Source organism: Dreissena polymorpha, chromosome 1, assembly GCF_020536995.1.
Source record: "Dreissena polymorpha isolate Duluth1 chromosome 1, UMN_Dpol_1.0, whole genome shotgun sequence".
NCBI lineage: Eukaryota > Metazoa > Mollusca > Bivalvia > Myida > Dreissenidae > Dreissena > Dreissena polymorpha.
In genome coordinates, this window is record NC_068355.1 from 57,242,081 (window position 1) to 57,262,060 (window position 19,980).

Sequence of the window (19,980 nt, forward strand, 5' to 3'; positions counted from 1 at the left end):
AATGCAACAATCAGAGGACATAATCAATTAAATAGTAAATGACTACTTAAAATATTTTTTAGCACTGTTTGTTTTCCAGAGATTTGTGAATATGCCGTTTTATGTTCTTCTCCTTGAACAAATGCAATATGTGCTTTGGAACTGGAATCATATAGTGTTGGAAAGCTGGTGTTTCACGTCCAGAGGGTCCTTGCGTCCGGAAGCTGAAAATTGTATATGATCTCACCACTCATTCCATCCCGCGAAACCCTTAAGGTGTCGCAAGTCTAGTATGTTGACAGCAAAACATCTGTGAAGACATTTCAAAAGTAAAGTGATTGATAGAATGAGTACCATTAAAAATTATTAAATTGTTAACAAATTGATTTTTTTATTTATTGTTATGTAGGAAAGAAATGGCTTATAAGATAAATCAGCTGCACTTTTGGAAAATGGGGATTAATTTATGTGCTTAAATTGTTATCCCAGATTAGCACGTGCAGTACGCACAAACTAATCAGTGACAACACTTTCCTCTTTATTTTGTTATTGAAAGGAAGTTTCTTTTTTATAAAAATTCAGTAAAGTCAGTGTTCTACCTGATAAGCTTATGTGGACTTGACAAGCTTATCTGAGATGACAATTATGAATATTAATGAGCTGCATATTGGTTTATGAAATTACATCTCTGCAAGTTGAGAAAAAAAATCGTTATTATGAATTTTAATGTTAATATAACATTGACCAAAACTTGTAATGATTTAATACGAAATGGTTTGATTGAATTAAATTTCATGTTTTTTTTTACAAGGAACCAATGAAATGCCTGATTAAAAATTAATGAGAATGAAATGTTTCTGTTGAAAACCTTCACATCCAATCAAAAGGCTTAGTTTGTTATAGATTGTTGTATAAACACTTTCGTAACTGTTTCACATCACCCATGGTGCTGTTGTTTTCAGGTGAGCATGAGCAATGTTATCGAGTTGACGTGGCAACGGCACCAGTCAGACCCCCAGGAGCCTCAGTACAGGAAAACCCTTCCCCTCTCCTGATCCCTAGCTCCTCCCCTTTGACCTCCTGCTTCAAAGCTTCATTGAACAATACCGGTCTGCTGGAATATCTGAGCATGTTGAGTTTTCTCAAGCTGTTCTCAACAACTGCAATGTCCGTGTTGATTGATCCACACTCGTGCCTGAGTAGTTAGTTAAGCTCCAGTGCCGGAGGTGGGTCAAGTATTTCAGACACGCGGAGTTATAGCAGTAGTTATGGTAATACCAACAGTCACTGATTTTGGACTTCACAACGAATAGTATGAAGAATTAAAAGTTGGAAAACTTGTTCCATGCTTTGTTGGACTAACAGAGCAACTTCGAATAATGGTAGAAAATCTAGAAACAGTTAAAGAGTTATAGATCGAAGCATAAGCTTTCCACGGGGTCTACTTCTGATTACAATTGTAGTAGCATTATGGACCATCCTGAATTTTCCACTTATGCATCCAAAATGTTCAAAGTGAACGTGCTTTTTACGCAATTGCTGACAAAAAAAACTTTGTTATGAACACTCATAGCACGATGAATACATCAGGTGTGGTTCAGGCGCAAATTCTTCCCAACAACATTAACACGGTGCCTAAGGTGTACCCATCATGGTTTGTTACGAGCACTTCACACTCCAAGACAAAACAGCCTCGCATTGAATAGACACTTGATAAAGCGTTGAAAAATGACAGAAGTTTTGTTGTGTGGTCCAGTATGCCTTTTGACTCCAACCCAACATTAGGTAGAACTCAAACTCAGCCCTTAGCAATCAAAGCGAGACCAGCATGGCATCTCACCTTCTTGACCCTCAGGTGAGACCTTACAGGTTTATTTATTTTAAAAATTGGGGCTGATAATTAAGTCTTATTCATAATCTCAAAATGTCTATATTTTAACATAATTTTACAGGCTTAAATTCCCAATTGACGGTTTGCCATAAAAAGGACACTTTTCACAGAGCTAGCCCCTAGTTCTAGCACATGTCTAAGTCGTTATGAGAATTACTGGCTTAATATACTTATTTCACTAAGTTTTATTACTATTTTGAAGTTATATATGTTATAAAAAAAATTTATGTTGTTTATTTCACAAAAACTGTAAAACCATTTATTTTCGTCAGCAATTGTCAGAAATTGTGTGTTGAAGAAAAATGACTATTGCATCAGCACTTTAATTTATTAATTTATGATAAAAAAAAATTAAACAAAATTGTGTCAGTCAATACCTGATTTTTTTTTAGTACATATCCGCGATACATTGCGGTGGGAAAAATGGAAAAACCCGTGAGATTAACTTGCAGGAGGTAGACCATGTTTAGCACATGTAAATTAACAAGTCATTTATTATCAGTTGAATTAGTTTTTTTTGTTATAGGTCCCTGTAGTAACTGGCCCTTATTACTGTATGCCCATAACAAGTTCATTGTAATGAATTAAGCTGATTGGTGGGACTGAATAACTGTTTAAATACCATTTTCTAAGATAATTATATATCATATAATCAAATATAATACATCATTTTTATACCCCCATTACCATTAGTAATGGGAGCATATAGGAATCACTTTGTCGGTCGGTCTGTCCCGAAATTTCATCCGATCTTCAACAAACTTGGTCACAAGTTGTATCGTGATGATGTATATGTCAAGTTTGAATATGGGTCATGCCGGGTCAAACACTAGATCACGGGGTCACTTAGTGTGTTTTAAACCAAAAGTTTGTCCAGACCATAACTATGTCATTTATGAGTAGATTAAAAATAACTTGATACATTTTTTCACCATCATGGGACGGTGTGTTTTGTGAAAAAAGTATGTCGATATCTCCAAGGTCAAGGTCACACTTGGAGTTCAAAGGTCAAATGCTTGTCTGGGCCATAACTTTATCATTTATTGTGAGATTTTAAAATCACTGGCAAATTCACCATCTTTGGAAAGTTTGTCCCGCGAAAGAATTACTTCGATATCTCCAAGGTCAAGGTCGCACTTCAGCAATTGGGAAAAATCGAGTCGTGAAAACCTCAAAATTGGGAAAAATCGAGTCGTGAAAACCTCAAATTGGGAAATTTGATTTTTTGCTCCCAAATACTTTAAAATTGATAACCAAGTGTTTTCAAGCTGTCAATATTATATAAACCTAGGTTCAAGCTATAGAGCTGCAAAGGGAAACTAACTAAATGTTGCTTAAAAAAAAAAAAAAAAAAAAAAAAAATTTTTTTTTTTTGTTTTTTTTTTACCTTTAATTGGGAATTAAAGGACAGCAATTGGGAAAATTGTATTTTTTTGTAATTGGGAAAGTGCCGTTTACCGGTACTTTATAAAGAAGGAGGAAAATCGCTGCACTTTGAGTTCAAAGATCAAAAATGGCCATAAATGATCTTGTCCGGGCAATAACTTGTGTCGTTCATTGTGAGATTGTAAAATCATTTGGCACATTTGTTCACCATCATTGGACGGTGTGTCGCGTGAAAGAATTTTACGTTGATATCTCCAAGGTCAAGGTCAAACTTTAAGTTCAAAGGTCAAAAATGGCCATAAATGAGCTTGTCCAGTCCATAACTATGTTTTACATTTTGAGATTTTAAAATCATTTGACACATTTGTCCACCATCATTGACCAGTGTGTTGCGCGAAAGTATTATGTCGATTTCTCCAAGGTCAAGGTTACAATTGAGTTCAAAGGTCAAAAATGGCCATAAATCAGCTTGTCCGGGCCATAACTATGTCATTCATTGTGAGATTTTAAAATCATTTGACACATTTGTTCACCATCATTGGACGGTGTGTTGGGCAAAAGAATTACATCGATATCTCCAAGGTCAACGTCACACTGTGAGTTCAAAGGTCAAAAATGGCCATAAATGATCTTGTCCTGGCCTTACTATGTCATTCATTGTGAGATTTTAAAATTTCTTGGTACATTTGTTCGCAATCATTGGATAATGTGTCATGCAAAAGAATTATGTCAATATCTCCAAGGTCAAGGTCACACTTGGGAGTTCTAAAGTGAAAAATGGCCATAAATGAGCTTGTCCGGGCCATAACTATGTATTTCATTGTGAGATTTTAAATGACTCATTACATTAATTCTGTTCACAGTCATTGGATAGCCTGTCATGCGAACGAATTCAAGAATTCAAGAATTCAAGAGTTCAAAGGTCAAAATGGCCATAAATAATAATGGCATAATAATTCTTAAAAATCGCCATAAATTAGATTCTCTTGTTTTGTGAAGACAGCATGCAAATTAGTCTGTGTCAATGCGGCATGTGGTGGTATACGTCAGGTCTGTGACAAAGCTCTAGTTTTAATTCTGGCAATTTATGACAGACAGTTTAACTACATGTATATCAGACAATAATGTCAATTAATTAAACACATTTGAATTGATACACAAACATTAGATTATAGTAAATGTAGGTAAATTCAAACAACTAAAAACACATAAGTACGTTTTTTATTTCATTGTAATTAAAATGCAGAATCTATATCAGTCAGTTGTTGATCATAAAGCGTTATTGTATTTGATCCAGATCCGCCGTTTGCCTGCAACACCTGAAAAACACAAAACGGATAATACAGTTGTAAACAATTAGCGCTAATCATTACTATTGTACCTTAGTGAAGTCAATGTTTTCGATACAGCTTTTGGGTTGTAATTGGATTTGATTATTGTTTAAATCAAAGCCCATATGTTTGCGAGAAACGATGGCACTATATTTCTTTTATATCCTAATGCACACAATTTCAACACTAGAAGTGAAACTTTAAATCTAAGGTGTGTCCTACAAACAGATGCCATATAATGTAGATACACTGTATAACTGCATGTAGTATCTATTCAATATCACTTAGATTGCATAGTTTCAACCAGAATAGGCAGTAATGACTATTAAAAGTATAAAAGTCCCCTGTAGCAAGATAGAATGTGGCAGGGCTATAGATAATTTTTTGGGTAATTGGGTTTTTCACCCCCTGTTTTGACAACAATAGGGTTTATGTAAATTCAATAGAGTTTATGCAAAATGTTTTACCCCCTACTTTTGAGCTTAATTGGGTTTTTGACCCCCGTTTTTAACTCAATTGGGTAATTTAGGGAATGACATATATAATATAATAAAAGTCTACTCAGATTACTATATTATTATGTGCATGTGAAAAATAAATCAACATTTGTAGCAACATTAGTTAGTTTAAAGTTACTTTTCATGTTTGTGCATAATTTACATTTCATAACTTCACTTTCCATATCCATCACCAGTCACGGGTGTTTGTTTCGCCACTGTTAAAGTTTTTTTCACTTTCACTCCCCATAAACGTGTTTTTTGAGTTTAACAACCTCGTTCAAAATCTCCGATAATAACGGGCGAACTAAATTCTTGGGAGAAATGATCACATCTTGCAACAGATCGTTCAGCAAAGCAGCACAAAAGCTTTCGGTTTCCCCAATATTCTGGCTTAATACCTGTCCAAAGTGTTTGTTTGTGTGAGGATTCTCTTTCTACGATCACGAGAAGCCATTTTGATATTTTAAGAAAATGAAAATAGAAATCGGATGGGTGTATGAATAATTACAGTAAAGATTGATAACCGCTGGAAAGACTGCCTTCTTTTCTTCATAGGACGACATACATGTATAAACTATTCGGTACATTTTTGTACGGGAAATAACCAGTCTAAAAAAAGACGTCCCGTGTTTGTAAGGATTGCATTTCGTGACGCAAAATTTTCTTACGGAAAATACGTAATTAACTTTATATTTGCGTTTCTGTACGCTTGATATTGAATTTAATTACGTTTTTGGTTATTTTAATTAAGTAATAACGCACATACGCTTGTAATCTATAGCCCTGATGTGGTACAGTGAATTCACCATAGACGTCCATCTTTCTTTCTGTATCTGTGTCTAATCCATAGCCAAACGTGTGTGATCAAGTACTCATAAACTTACAGTATTCAACTCACATCTGTTTGTTTCTTAAGATATGCTATACAATTGTAAAGTCTCACATTTAAAGTTGAAAAAAGTCTCACATTTAACGTTGTATACATGTAGTCTCACATTTAAAGTTGTACAGTTTTATCTTTAAAGGTGTACATTGTAACATTTTAATTTGTATAGTCACACATTTAAAGTTGTATAGTCTCAAATGTAAAGTTGTATATGTTCACTTTTAAAGGTGTACATTCTCACGTTTTAAGTTTTGTAGTGCCACATTTAAAGTTGTATTGCTCAGTCTCTTATTAAAGGGGCCATCCAACAGATTTTGGCATTATTGAATGAAGCATGTCATTAAATGCTTTATGTTGATAAATTTAAACATTTGACCTGAAAATCTCCTGTAAAAAAACACAAGAATACAACTTTAAAAAAAGGAAAAAATAACCCTCAACAGGGCTTGAACCACTGACCCCTGGAGTCCTGGAGTTAAAAGTCTCCTGCCTAGACCACTTGACCATCCATGCGCATGCTTAGAGGGATGTATTTTTACCTATATAAGCAATCCTCGTAGTTTCCCAAAATATAACTACAACAACAGAACTTTCCAAATTATTCAATCGTTTTGCGTCAAACGACACTTTTTAATTCGTCTTTTCAAATCGTCAAAAGATGCATATAATGGATATTTAAAAGCATGGTAAATTGTCAGTATTACTATTTCCTCAAAAATATCATTAAAAAAAACGAAAATTTGCGAATCTGAAACAACTTTTTTTGTCAATGTACCAATCTGTTGGACGGCCCCTTTAAAAGTTATGCAGTCTCATGTTTGAAGTTGTTTAATCTCCAATGTTATGTTTTCCTTTTCAGCAAATATTATTAGCCAACAATACAAACATCGTTAAAGTAAATGTCGATGGAAATCGGCGGCAACCCCTTCTTTAACAAATACTACAACTCGCTCAAGAAATTAAGTATGAAGACGTATTGCAGCAGCGTAGCACACCACATCTTCTCCAATGTTGGCTACATCAACACTTCGAACAGCAGAGCCTTGGTGCGTCCATGTTTACTGTTTTGACTTTTTGTTACCTCACCTGATTGCTCAGGTGAGCTTTTGTGACCGGTCTTTGTCCATCGTATGTCCGTCCGTCCGTCTGTTAACATTTGCTTGTAAACACTCTAGAGGCCACATTTCTTGTCCCATCTTCATGAAACTTGGTCAGAAGCTTTGTCCCAATGAATAATCGACCGAGTTCGAAACTGGGTTGTGCCGGGTCAAAAACTAGGTCACTAGGTCAAAAACAAGAAAAACCTTGTAATCACTGTTGAAGTCACATTTCATGCCCAATCTAAATGTAACTTTGTCAAAATATTTGTCTTAATGATATCTTGGATGAGTTCAAAAGTGGTTCCGATCCGTTGAAAAACATGGCCGCCAGTGGGCGGGGCAGTTTTCCTTCTTTGGCTATAGAGAAACCTTGTAAACACTCTAGAAGTCACAATTTTTGCCCAATCATCATGAAAGTTGGTCAAAACATAGGTTCAATTGATGTCGCGGCTAACAATGGCACGCAGTGAAGCGTGAACAACAGTCGATAAGTGATAGTGTTGTTTACACACGGCTGGGGTTGTTTTTAACACTTAAGAAATAACCAATTCAAGTGTCATTGCAAAGGTAATATTGGCAGTTTACTGGTATATAAATCGTTAAATTTCGGTACTAGTCATGAATTTCTTTGTCATGATAAAAAGCTCGCGAAAATTGGCGTGGGTGTATTTAATTGTAAATAATAATTTCGTAGCGGGTACAACATTGAGATAATTTAATTTCCATTGAAAGTTTCGTTGTAAATTTCAACTAAAGTACCGCGGTATCTGGCGAATTATGTGACGTTCACATTTCCTCTTAATAAACTAAAATTCAAACAGGCTGTATCGTTACCGTTACGCTGTTTCAGTTTCTTAATAAGGACTTCTTATAAGGGTAAATTCGAATCTATGCACAATTGTATTTTATACGTTTTTTATGGCAAAAATTCTTCTTTTAGCTGATTCGCGAGCGAAATTTTACATGAAAATAAAAAATATAATTTACATTTTGGTTTTCATGATAATTACAGATACCGGTACGTATGTAGTTATGAAAATGTTGATTGTAGAATTGGTTTGCAATTACATGTATTACTATACAAATATGTAGCAAGGCCGTATATATAAAATTAAAACATTGGGAAATTTGACAAATTAACCGCAATAAAATAAAGTTAGACATTTCTAGAGTTATATTGCGCGCCGGATACATCGCGCTTGTGATCTTTGGACCCCACCAACCGCGGTATATCGGCGTTGCAGTGTAGTCTTGTTAGATATGTATCTATTCAATCCAATGCCTTGGTTGTATAGAGCCTGTTTGCGAGGAGGTGTTTAGTTCATGGTGGGTTTACAGTGTTGTTGTTTTTTGTCAAATTTCGGGTCCAAAATTGACCCCATTCCCAATCCTAAAACGTTATTTTTCTCAAAACGATATCCTTAAATTCCCAATTGAAGATAAAGAAAAAGACATTAATCACAATATGAAGTTCATCATCCTATACAGCTCTATAACTTGAACCTTAGTAAATATAATATTGAAAACACGTGTTCTCCATTGTATAATATTGGTTAGCAAAGAAGTCCGCACAGGCAAATCAGGGACAACACTTTCCGCTTTTATTGAATATATCGTATAAGAAATATATCTTGTAAACGAAAATTCTGTCTAGGCGAAATGTGTTGTTCCTGATTAGCCTGTGCTGCTGTACATGCTAATCTAGGAATACTCTTAAGGCAACATGTATTAAGCCCTGTTATCTCATAATGAGGCTCAAAGTAAGTCCGCCAACAATCTGTTACAGTAAGCCCTGTTATCTCATAATGAGGCTCAAAGTAAGTCTGCCTACAATCTGTTACAGTAAGCCCTGTTATCTCATAATGAGGCTTAAAGTAAGTCTGCCTACAATCTGTTACAGTAAGCCCTGTTATCTCATAATGAGGCTTAAAGTAAGTCTGCCTACAATCTGTTACAGTAAGCTCTGTTATCTCATAATGAGGCTCAAAGTAAGTCTGCCTACAATCTGTTACAGTAAGCCCTGTTATCTCATAATGAGGCTCAAAGTAAGTCTGCCTACAATCTGTTACAGTAAGCTCTGTTATCTCATAATGAGGCTCAAAGTAAGTCTGCCTACAATCTGTTACAGTAAGCTCTGTTATCTCACAATGAGGCTCAAAGTAAGTCTGCCTACAATCTGTTACAGTAAGCCCTGTTATCTCATAATGAGGCTCAAAGTAAGTCTGCCTACAATCTGTTACAGTAAGCCCTGTTATCTCATAATGAGGCTCAAAGTAAGTCTGCCTACAATCTGTTACAGTAAGCTCTGTTATCTCACAATGAGGCTCAAAGTAAGTCTGCCTACAATCTGTTACAGTAAGCCCTGTTATCTCATAATGAGGCTCAAAGTAAGTCTGCCTACAATCTGTTACAGTAAGCTCTGTTATCTCACAATGAGGCTCAAAGTAAGTCTGCCTACAATCTGTTACAGTAAGCCCTGTTATCTCATAATGAGGCTCAAAGTAAGTCTGCCTACAATCTGTTACAGTAAGCTCTGTTATCTCATAATGAGGCTCAAAGTAAGTCTGCCTGCAATCTGTTACAGTAAGCCCTGTTATCTCATAATGAGGCTCAAAGTAAGTCTGCCTGCAATCTGTTACAGTAAGCCCTGTTATCTCATAATGAGGCTCTAAGTAAGTCTGCCTACAATCTGATACAGGGTTTTATAAGGCGATACAAGGTGAGCCTTGTTCTGGGAAAACAGGGCTTAATTCATGTTATGTGCCATCCAAAGATTAGCATTTGCATTGCATACATTGGCTTATCAGGGACAACTCATTCCGCTGTTGAGGGACTTTTTGTTAAAAGGAAATTTCTTCTCAACAGAAAATCAAGTCTTGGCAAAAAGTGTTGTGTTTGGTTAGCCATTATGCATATTAGTAAAGCCCATTTTTCCCAGAACGAGGCTAAAGTTAATTCTGCTTCCAGTTTGTTTAAGAGTCTTATACAAAATTCTGATGAGAACAAATATGGTATAACAAACAGTGGTTATTAAGACAATGACGTGCATGTATATGCCAATTAAAAATAGTTGTTAAGCAATCTTATTTTATAATTTACAGAGCTACAATAGTTGTTAAGCCATTTAATTTTATAATTTACAGAGCTACAATAGTTGTTAAGCAATTTAATTTTATAATTTACAGAGCTACAATAGTTGTTAAGCAATCTTATTTTATAATTTACAGAGCTACAATAGTTGTTAAGCAATCTTATTTTATAATTTACAGAGCTACAATAGTTGTTAAGCAATCTTATTTTATAATTTACAGAGCTACAATAGTTGTTAAGCAATCTTATTTTATAATTTACAGAGCTACAATAGTTGTTAAGCAATCTTATTTTATAATTTACAGAGCTAACATTGCATGGTTCTCATGCTTTGTTAACCTTTTATCAAAGCCATGAAAGTAAATCGGTATTCAAGCTAGGACACTTATTCTTATTAGAGTGTGGACTCAAAATTTATTTTAATAAAGAGAGAAATTTATTTAAATAAAGACAGAACAAATGCAATAATACAATAAAACATGTATGGAGAGAACCTATTTGGACTTGTTCAAAAATAAGCATAATATCAAATTTCTAAAAATTATAACATATTCAGCAGTTAATAGTTAATATTTACATTGTATTACAATTAAGGATAGTTGTTGTTTTCGTGAATCAAGTAAATCTGATAAGATTTTGTTGAGGGGGGGGGGGTAGGCCATGTGTCCAGCAATGCCGACACACAAAATAAACAAAATACGATCGATTCCAGGCGTATCTAGTCTATTTTCATTTTTTTTTATTTTTAGTGTTCATAATTAAACATTCATAGTAATTCTTTAAGTTAAGAGTGTATGCTGTGTATACTTAATAAACAAAATTAATAGATTAAATGACTGAATAAAGTTATTGTACATGTACAAACATAAACATTGTTTGCTTTCCATTGTATGCATGTTAAGTAAGCTGCAAGAATTACTGTCAACATATGTTGGTCTTATACTTGGGGATAGCTTCCTATTTGCAAATCATTTTGCTATCCTTTAGGAGCTTCCCGGGGCCTTCGGCCCTGCGGCCCCCAGCTAAAATATTTCCTTATTTTCCTTTTTTTTTTACTTTCACCCATGTATACAGCTTGTTACATGTTACATGTTTATTTACTTTTGATTTTTTGTCTTTTGTGAATTTTAATAGATTTTAACATTCAAAGATCTGTAAAGACATGGTAAAAATGTATGAATGTTTTTGCAACTTTAGGAAGACATTAATGTCAAATGTTTGCCTCCCATTTATTGAAACATATATTTACAGTAAAACATCTGTGAAGACATTGTAAAAGTAAAGTGATTAATAGAATGACCCTTCCCAAATAAGTGTGTAAAACTCGAGTTAAACACGAGTTTTATCCGTGTTAAACCAAGCGGTATTGGCAGTTGGTTTTTAGTGGGTTTTGGTATGTTGGTTTTTGTGAGTTTTGGTAAGTTGGTTTTTTCTGTGTTTAAAGTGGGTATTTTTACCAACTTGGTTAAAACTGAGTTAAACACAGAAAAAACTCACTTGTTACATAAATGTGGGCTTTGGTAAGTTGGTTTTTTGTGAGTTTTGGTAAGTTGGTTTTTTGTGAGTTTCGGTATGTTGGTTTTTTGCGAGTTTTGGTAAGTTGGTTTTTTCTGTGTTTAAAGTGGGTATTTTTACCAACTTGGTTAAAACTGAGTTAAACACAGAAAAAACTCACTTGTTACATAAATGTGGGCTTTGGTAAGTTGGTTTTTTGTGAGTTTTGGTATGTTGGTTTTTTGTGAGTTTCGGTATGTTGGTTTTTTGTGAGTTTTGGTATGTTGGTTTTTTCTGTGTTTAAAGTGGTTTTTTTTACCAACTTGGTTAAAACTGAGTTAAACACAGAAAAAACTCACAAAAACCAACATACCAAAACTCACAAAAAACCAACATACCAAAACCCACAAAAAAACCAACATACCAAAACTCACAAAAAACCAACATACCAAAACTCACAAAAAACCAACTTAAACACACTTCTGTCTACAATAGTGTGTTTAAGTTGGTTTTTGTGAGTCTTTTGTTCGCTTAAGGGATCATAAAATTTTGCTTGTTTGACCTGTAACCTTTGTAAAAAAAAATATTTACACCTTAATGGTAAAAAGGTTATTTGATATAAAATCACAACAGATCATTACAAGCCCCATGTGATTATAAATAAAAGACACACACAATTTGCAAAAAACAATGTTTATATTAAAAAAAACAAATAATGTGAACATTTTTACAGTGCATTTTTAACAAAACCAGGAAAACATCTACCCAAGATACATTATCACAATATGCGAGCACATTTAACATAATAAATTAAAATAAATAACATTCTCCTCTTTGGGCTACCACAGGTAAAAATGGGAGGAAGGGTATGAACCATGATTATATACAGTTTCAGTTAGTGAGGGGTGATACAGAGGATAAATTTAATAATAATTGTTTTTAACTGTGTTGGTGGTACCGGATTTATAAAATGACAACATTAAGGAATCCTTCATCCTATCTTTTCCTGGAATAGCCCTTTACACATATTTACACCTATGAACAAAGGAACATATTGCTCAGCACTAAACAGTTTATATATTCTCCCCGCAGTACATGACACGAAGCCTCCTCAAGGCCCATCTCATGTTCTCTTCCACTGTTGATATGGGCAGGGCAAACTTTTTGGAGATGACAACTGAAATGTATATGAACAATCAATGCAGGATTTTACTGTACATTACAGTATTAAAAAACATGTAGAAGTTTATTCCACCCAAATCAAGTCTGATCTGAATGACTTGATTTTGGTGGAATAAACTTTTACATCAATATCATCAGTTCAGATATCCCATTTTAACATCATCTACATTAGAAGGATTTCAAAAGAGGTTTTTGAAACAAGGAGGCAAATTACTGTTGCTTGAATTTTTTATATCGTTCAAAATTAGAGCTTGATCGTTAACTTTATACTGGGGTTATTTTTGTCTGCCTATGTGTTAAATTCTCAAAACTTTTATACACAAACACAATTTTTAGTAACTCTTAAATTTTAGCAGTTGTATTAAATTAACGCAAGACAGATTATGTGCTGGAGTCAAATTTGAATCAATTGCATTATGTTTGTTTCAAAATGAATATGGAGGCAGTAGAACACCTATATATTTAAATCCCCTTTTTCCCTATAAAAAAGAATCATACCAACCATGGCGTAGTGTTCAGCAATCAGGAGACCCTCTCGAATCTCCCCCTTAGGGGAGGTTGAACAGCACTTCATAGAGCAGTCACCAGCTGATCAGGTCTGAAAACTATACTGTCATGGCCTTTGCGAGGTGCGTCTTGTGAATGATCTCATTTGAGATCAGGTCCTGAAAGATATTTTATAATGTAAGTGATAAATATTGCTGTTATGGTATATCTTGTTACTATAAATATTATTAATTTAAATCAAAACAAGTTTGTTTGCTTGTTGTTTTTGTTTGTTTATTTTTGCAATTTAAATCCTGTGATCACATGTGACTTAACGCTTGTCATAAATAATTAAAAGAAATTACGTGTGGTAGAAAATACTGTTTGAAAATGTACCAAGATATGTGGTCTCATTTGGCTGTGTGGACTGGTCGGAAGTGTGACGCCTTTCAAATGCTAAAACCTGTATAGTTTTACCTCTCAACAAATCCAACTTTCCTTGGTCAAGGACAGGGCTCGGTTTTCCCACTCCTGATCTACTCAAGTTGGGCTGCTCGTGCAGGGTAAAATCTGGTGTCAAAATCCATACATCAGTTAGTCCCCCTTCTGCTGTCTTTTGGCAGGAATATTCTATCCAAAGAATCTTCCAATCAATGTAAATTTCACCTTGGTAGTTTAACCTTCAAATTTAAAATATAAAAGTTTTCATTGAATATGTGGGAAAGAAATCTGTTCATTAATGACCAGAAATAGGTATAAATAACATTTAAGATGACAATAATCATAAAATACAGCCATAATTATTCAAATGGTGTTGTTTTTCCTTATAATTGCATTACATTTATACTTATCCATTTACATTTCCCAGTGACAATACATAAATATGATAATGATCATAATTAATTCAATATAAAACTAAATAAAAAAGTGATGTAAAAATGAAAATACAAACCTAAAACAACTGTTCTTCAGTATTCCAAGATAACAGGCAGTTGATGAATTATGAGACCATATCACTTTAACCATCCACTTTGAATCTCCTTTGCAACAAACTTATTGTTGATTTACACATTGTAGTACATACACATTGTTTTCACCACACAATACTTCATGCTGAAAGTTATTCAAGACATTTTAAACTAGAATTATAAGTCTTAATGTTACTCAATTATACCTTAAAGCTCAAAGTCAGTTGATGAAAACCCCCTTTGTTTTCAAAACATATCTTCCTGTCTCCAGCCAATCAAAGTCGCTTGTTTTCAAATAGATGGTGGCTCAGCCAATCAAAAGTCTATCAACACCCCTTTGTTAGGCCTATAGATGGAGCACTGATACTGTGATAAGAATTAATGTTTATGATTTAATTGGGGGGGGGGGGGCTAATCTCTTATGTGTGTCAGCCAATTACTAAATCTGAGAAATATCTACTGATTTCAACACCAACATATATGTATTTATTGAATAATACACAGCACCCTTAGCATATTATATTTTATTGTGAATATTTATAAAAAAAACATGCTGAATGGTGTTAGCAAATAATATTAATAGTATAAATATTATTTATTTTTATTGCCTTTTAAATTGTATGTTAAAGGTCAATGTGGTAGGCATTAATTGTATTGGGGTTAAATATCAGTATAAGAAAGTTAAAATAGTTATTGTTTTTATGTTGAGGAGATATAATTGATGCTGGCAAGCCCACATAAATTTCCATATATTAATCAACACTTTCACACTGAAACTAGTTTTATTTATTATAGAAACAGTGTCACTCTCCCCCTCAAAAAATCTATAAAAAACACACTGTAAGTCTATTGAATTCTCCAAAGAACGTGAATTAAATGGAAGTATACACATTTTTATAGATGTGTGATTGTTCTTATAATATATTTAATATTTATGTATTGATTCAAAGTGAAAGACAAACAATTTCATATTCAGGTATAAAACTAAGTTTGAACATTTTAACATTTTTATAGTATCTGTGAACCTGTGATGTTCTGAAAGAGCAATTTTTATCCAATGTTTCCTTAAAATTATGGGGAGCCCATAAATGTACAAAAGGTGCAATGGCAAACAAGCTGTAAAAAAGCCCATTTACAATTCACCTTGATAATATATGGCTATAAACATGAAACAAAGACCTAGTTGAAGAATTATTGTTTTATTGTTGAGTTATGTTAATAAACAAAAGACCAACTTATTGATAAGTGTGTTAAAGTGAGTCTTTTAGCCTTGTTGCGGCTTTCAAATTATTTATAAAAAGACCAACTTAAACTCGCTTTAACCCACTTCTGTTTATAAAAAGACCCACTTCTGTTGTAAAAGACTCGCTTATGAAACAAAAAGACACACTTAAACACACATAAACCAACTCATAAATAAAAAGACTCACTTTTGACACATAAAAAACCAACTTCTTACAGCAAAAAAACTCGCTTTAACACACATCTACTTTAAAAAACCAACTTTAAACTCAGTTAAGCACAGTTTAGCTCACATAAAACTCGCTTTTATTAGCAAAAACCAACTTCCGCTCAGAAAAACTTAGAAAAAACACTGTTTTATGTTGGTTTAAGTGTGTTTTGGTATGAAAGTGGGTTAACTTTTTGCAAGGGGAGAACCAATAAAAAACATTTTATTTTATGCTCTCCGGTGGTTTATAGAGAAATATCAGTGAAATAAAACTGGTATTTCACTGTTTTAAACAGTGAAAAATAGCAGTGAAAAATATCGAAATTTTTCACTGTTTTACTGTGAAATGACGTCATTTTTTTTCGCAAAATGACGTAATAAATCCAACGAAATTATCCAGTTTAATTCTTTTACAATATAAATAAGCGGTGAAAATAGCATAAAATAAAAAGAAAATGTGTTGGATTCTATGGAATATCGATTTTAATTCACCCGTGATCATAATAAATACATATTTTCACTCAGGGCAGCGCCACTTGTGAAAATAGTATTTTATATGATCACTCATAAAATAAAATTGAATCCCATAGAATCCAACAAATATCCTCTATATATTTTGTGCAAGTTGATTTTCCCTTTTTTGTTATGCAGGTAAGGAGCTGCTAAAAGATTAATAAGCTGTGTTGTGGGAAAATGTGGCTAAATGCATGTGCTTAAATTGTTGTCCCAGATTAGCCTGTGCAGTCTTTAAGGCTAATCAGGGATAACACTGACTCTTTCAAAGTATTTTTTGTTAAAAGGAAGTCTCCTCTTTATGAAAATCAAGTCTAGTCGGAAAGTGTCCTCCCTGATTAGCTTATGTGAAATTTATGAGCCACATATTGGCTTATGAAATTAAATCTCTGCAAGTTTAGAAAAAAAAATGAATTTACAGGTCTATATAGCACTTGCCAACACTTTTAATGTTTAAATACATAATGGTCTGATTTGATTCATGTGTATGCTATTTTGGACATGGAACCAAGGATATGTCAGATTAAAAATTCATAAGAATGAAGATTTGCTGTTTAAAAAATTCACATCCAATCAAAATGCATAGTTTTTTTATAAATTGAAATACAAACCTTTGTTTCAAGTTCATATCACCCATTGTGTTGTTTTCAGAAGAGCACCATCATCATATTGATTTGGCACGGCAACAGCACCAGTCCAGCCCGCATGGGCCTCAGTCAAGGACGAACCTTCCTCTCCACCTGACCCTAGCAGCCTCAGTCCACGACGACCCTCCACTGGACCTGACCCTAGCGCCTCCACCTTGACCTACGGCCTCAATAGGTCAGCTTTGTTGAACGATTCCATTCTTCTGCAGGAAATTCTGAGCACGTTGAGTTCTCGTGCACTGTTCTCAACAACTGCAATGTCCTTGTTGAGTGAACCACACTCGAGCCCGAGTTAGTTCAGCTTGAGTGCCGGGATAGGAACACGTGTTCCAGACACGAGGAGTTATAGCAAAAGTTATGTTAAAGCTAACAATCAGTTCTCGCTGTTGGACACCAGAAAGAATATCAAAACAATAAAAAGTTGGATAACCTGTACAAAGGCAGTAACGACTTCGTTTTGAACATTCATGGTACATCCCTGGGCATGCCTCAGGTGTGAATTCGGACATCTGAAACGAGGTGCTAAAGGTTAACCCATCAGGGTTTGTTACTTTGCACTCCAAGCCCAATTGACCACACATTGAATTGGCAATAGACAAGGCGTAAAAAAATGACAGCAGTTTGGATGTGTCAACCAGTATGCCCTTCGACTCTCAACTCGGCCATAAGCAATATCAATTAGGCTTGCATGTCATCTCAGCTTCTTGAGTATCTGGTATGACCTTAAAGAGTTATTTATACTGTCAAAGTTGGGGAAACAATTCAGCCCAATTCCTAATCTTAAAAAGTCTATTCCAAATTTTTCCATAATTACTGTCTAAAGTTCACAATTGACGGTTGGCTAAAACAATTATTTGATTTTAATAGGTTGTAACATCTATAAGTAGAACGTTAATATTAAATTTACAATAGTAATACACTTTATATTGATAGCAATTATTCTTAATTTTTAGCTCGGCGTTTTCGGAGAAAACTATAGGTATTGTCATAGCCAGCTCGTCGTCCGCCGGCGTCGTGCTAAAACCTTCACATTTTGCTCTAAAATCAAAGTGCTTCCACCTACAACTTTGAAACCTCATATGTAGATGCACCTTGATGAGGTCTACATGTCACACCCATTTTTGGGTCACTAGGTCAAAGGCTAAGGTCACTGTGACCTCTATAAAATAATAATAATTTCTGACAAGCTTTCATTTATTCAAAACTGCACCCTAGCCGAACGTTTGCACTCGTTATGCGCAGCTCTTGTTAAGTAATTTATTAGCAAAAAGTTGTATTGTGTAACATTTAAAGTGGTATAGTCTCACATTTTTGAAGTTATGTCTGTTTAAAAAAAAGATAATTATGGAAACTTGCTACAACATTTCAAGTGGGTTCACGTTATTCATTTAAACAATGCTATTATGAGTGCTACTTTGCATAAAAATCATTTTGCTATCCTAAATATCAATTATAGAAACAATTTTTTGCATTAAACAAACAGGTGTGTTAAGTAAGGTGTTACAGCATATATACATGTATTCAAGACGTATTCGTTTGTTACTAAAAACACTCTATTTTTCTATTTTTAGTTTTCTTGCCATTTTCTTTTCAGATTACATTATTATCCAAGAAGAAGAACATTGCTGAAGTAAATGTTGAAAACAGTCCAAACCCCCTTCTCGCACAAATACTACAAGTCGCTCAAGACATTCAGCACGCCACCTATGAACAGCTCGCACAAATACTACAAGTCGCTCAAGAAATTCAGCACGCCACCTATGAACATCTTGCACAAATACTACAAGTCGCTCAAGAAATTTAGCACGCCACCTATGAACATCTCCCACAAATACTACAAGTCGTTCAAGAAATTCAGCACGCGACCTATGAACATCTCCAACAAATACTACAAGTCGCTCAAGAAATTCAGCACGCCACCTATGAACATCTCCCACAAATACTACAAGTCGTTCAAGAAATTCAGCACGCAACCTATGAACATCTCCAACAAATACTACAAGTTGCTCAAGAAATTCAGCACGCCACGTATGAACATCTCGCACAAATACTACAAGTTGTTTAAAAATTCGGCAGGCCACCTATGAACATCTCGCACAAATACTACAAGTCACTCAAGATTCCGCACGCCACCTATGAACATCTCGCACAATACTACAAGTCGCTCAAAAAATTCAGCATGCCAGCTATGAACATATCGCACAAATACTAAAAGTAGCTCAAGAAATTCAGCATGCCACCTATGAGCATCTCGCACAAATACTACAAGTTGTTTAAAAATTTGGCAGGCCACCTTTGAACATCTCGCACAAATACTACAAGTCGCTCAAGATTCCGCACGCCACCTATGAACATCTCGCACGAATACTACAAGTCGCTCAAGAAATTCAGCATGCCAGCTATGAACATATCGCACAAATACTAAAAGTCGCTCAAGAAATTCAGCACGCCACCTATGAACATCTCCCAATACTACAAGTCACTCAAGAAATTCAGCATGCCACCTATGACCATCTCGCACAAATACTACACGTCGGTCAAGAAATTCTGCACGCCACCTATGAACATCTCGCACAAATACTACAAGTCGCTTAAGAAATTCAGCACGCCACCTATGAAAATCTCCCACAAATACCAAAAGTCGTTCAAGAAATTCAGCACGCCACGTATGAACATCTACCACAAATACTACAAGTCGTTCAAGAAATTCAGCACGCCACCTCTGAACATCTCGCACAAATACTACAAGTCACTCAAGAAATTCAGCACGCCACCTATGAACATTTCCCACAAATAATACAAGTTGTTCAAGAAATTCAGCACGCCACGTATGATCATCCCCTTGAAATACTACAAGTCTTCAACAAATTCAGCACGTCACCTATGAACATCTCACAAATACTACAAGTCGCTCAAGAAAATCAGCACTCCAGGTATTAACATCTTGCACAAATACTACAAGTCGCTCAAGCAATTCAGCGTGTCACCTATGAACATCTTGCATGGTGGCTTGGTGAGTCTGACTTCAGTCTTGACAAGTCGCTCAAGATAAAATAATCGGATCTAACAGACAGCAG

At 34.7% G+C, this 19,980-nt stretch overlaps 2 long non-coding RNA genes across 3 annotated transcripts; one reads left to right on the forward strand and one right to left on the reverse strand.

The window, feature by feature from the left end:
* The first annotated feature begins 1,288 nt into the window (after window positions 1-1,288).
* LOC127881813 (uncharacterized) lies at window positions 1,289-19,970 on the forward strand. 2 transcript variants are annotated; one of them, XR_008050290.1, is made up of 4 exons: window positions 1,289-1,834; window positions 6,833-7,019; window positions 16,908-17,618; window positions 18,498-19,970. It is a non-coding gene; the product is annotated as an uncharacterized LOC127881813 (long non-coding RNA). The 2 variants fall into 2 exon arrangements; XR_008050293.1 differs by having other exon boundaries at window positions 1,360-1,834; window positions 16,908-17,078.
* Window positions 12,335-13,990, reverse strand: LOC127881796 (uncharacterized). Its single transcript, XR_008050282.1, has 3 exons — window positions 13,803-13,990; window positions 13,338-13,504; window positions 12,335-12,834 (listed from the first exon to the last, which is right to left on the reverse strand). It is a non-coding gene; the product is annotated as an uncharacterized LOC127881796 (long non-coding RNA).
* Window positions 19,971-19,980: the final 10 nt, after the last annotated feature.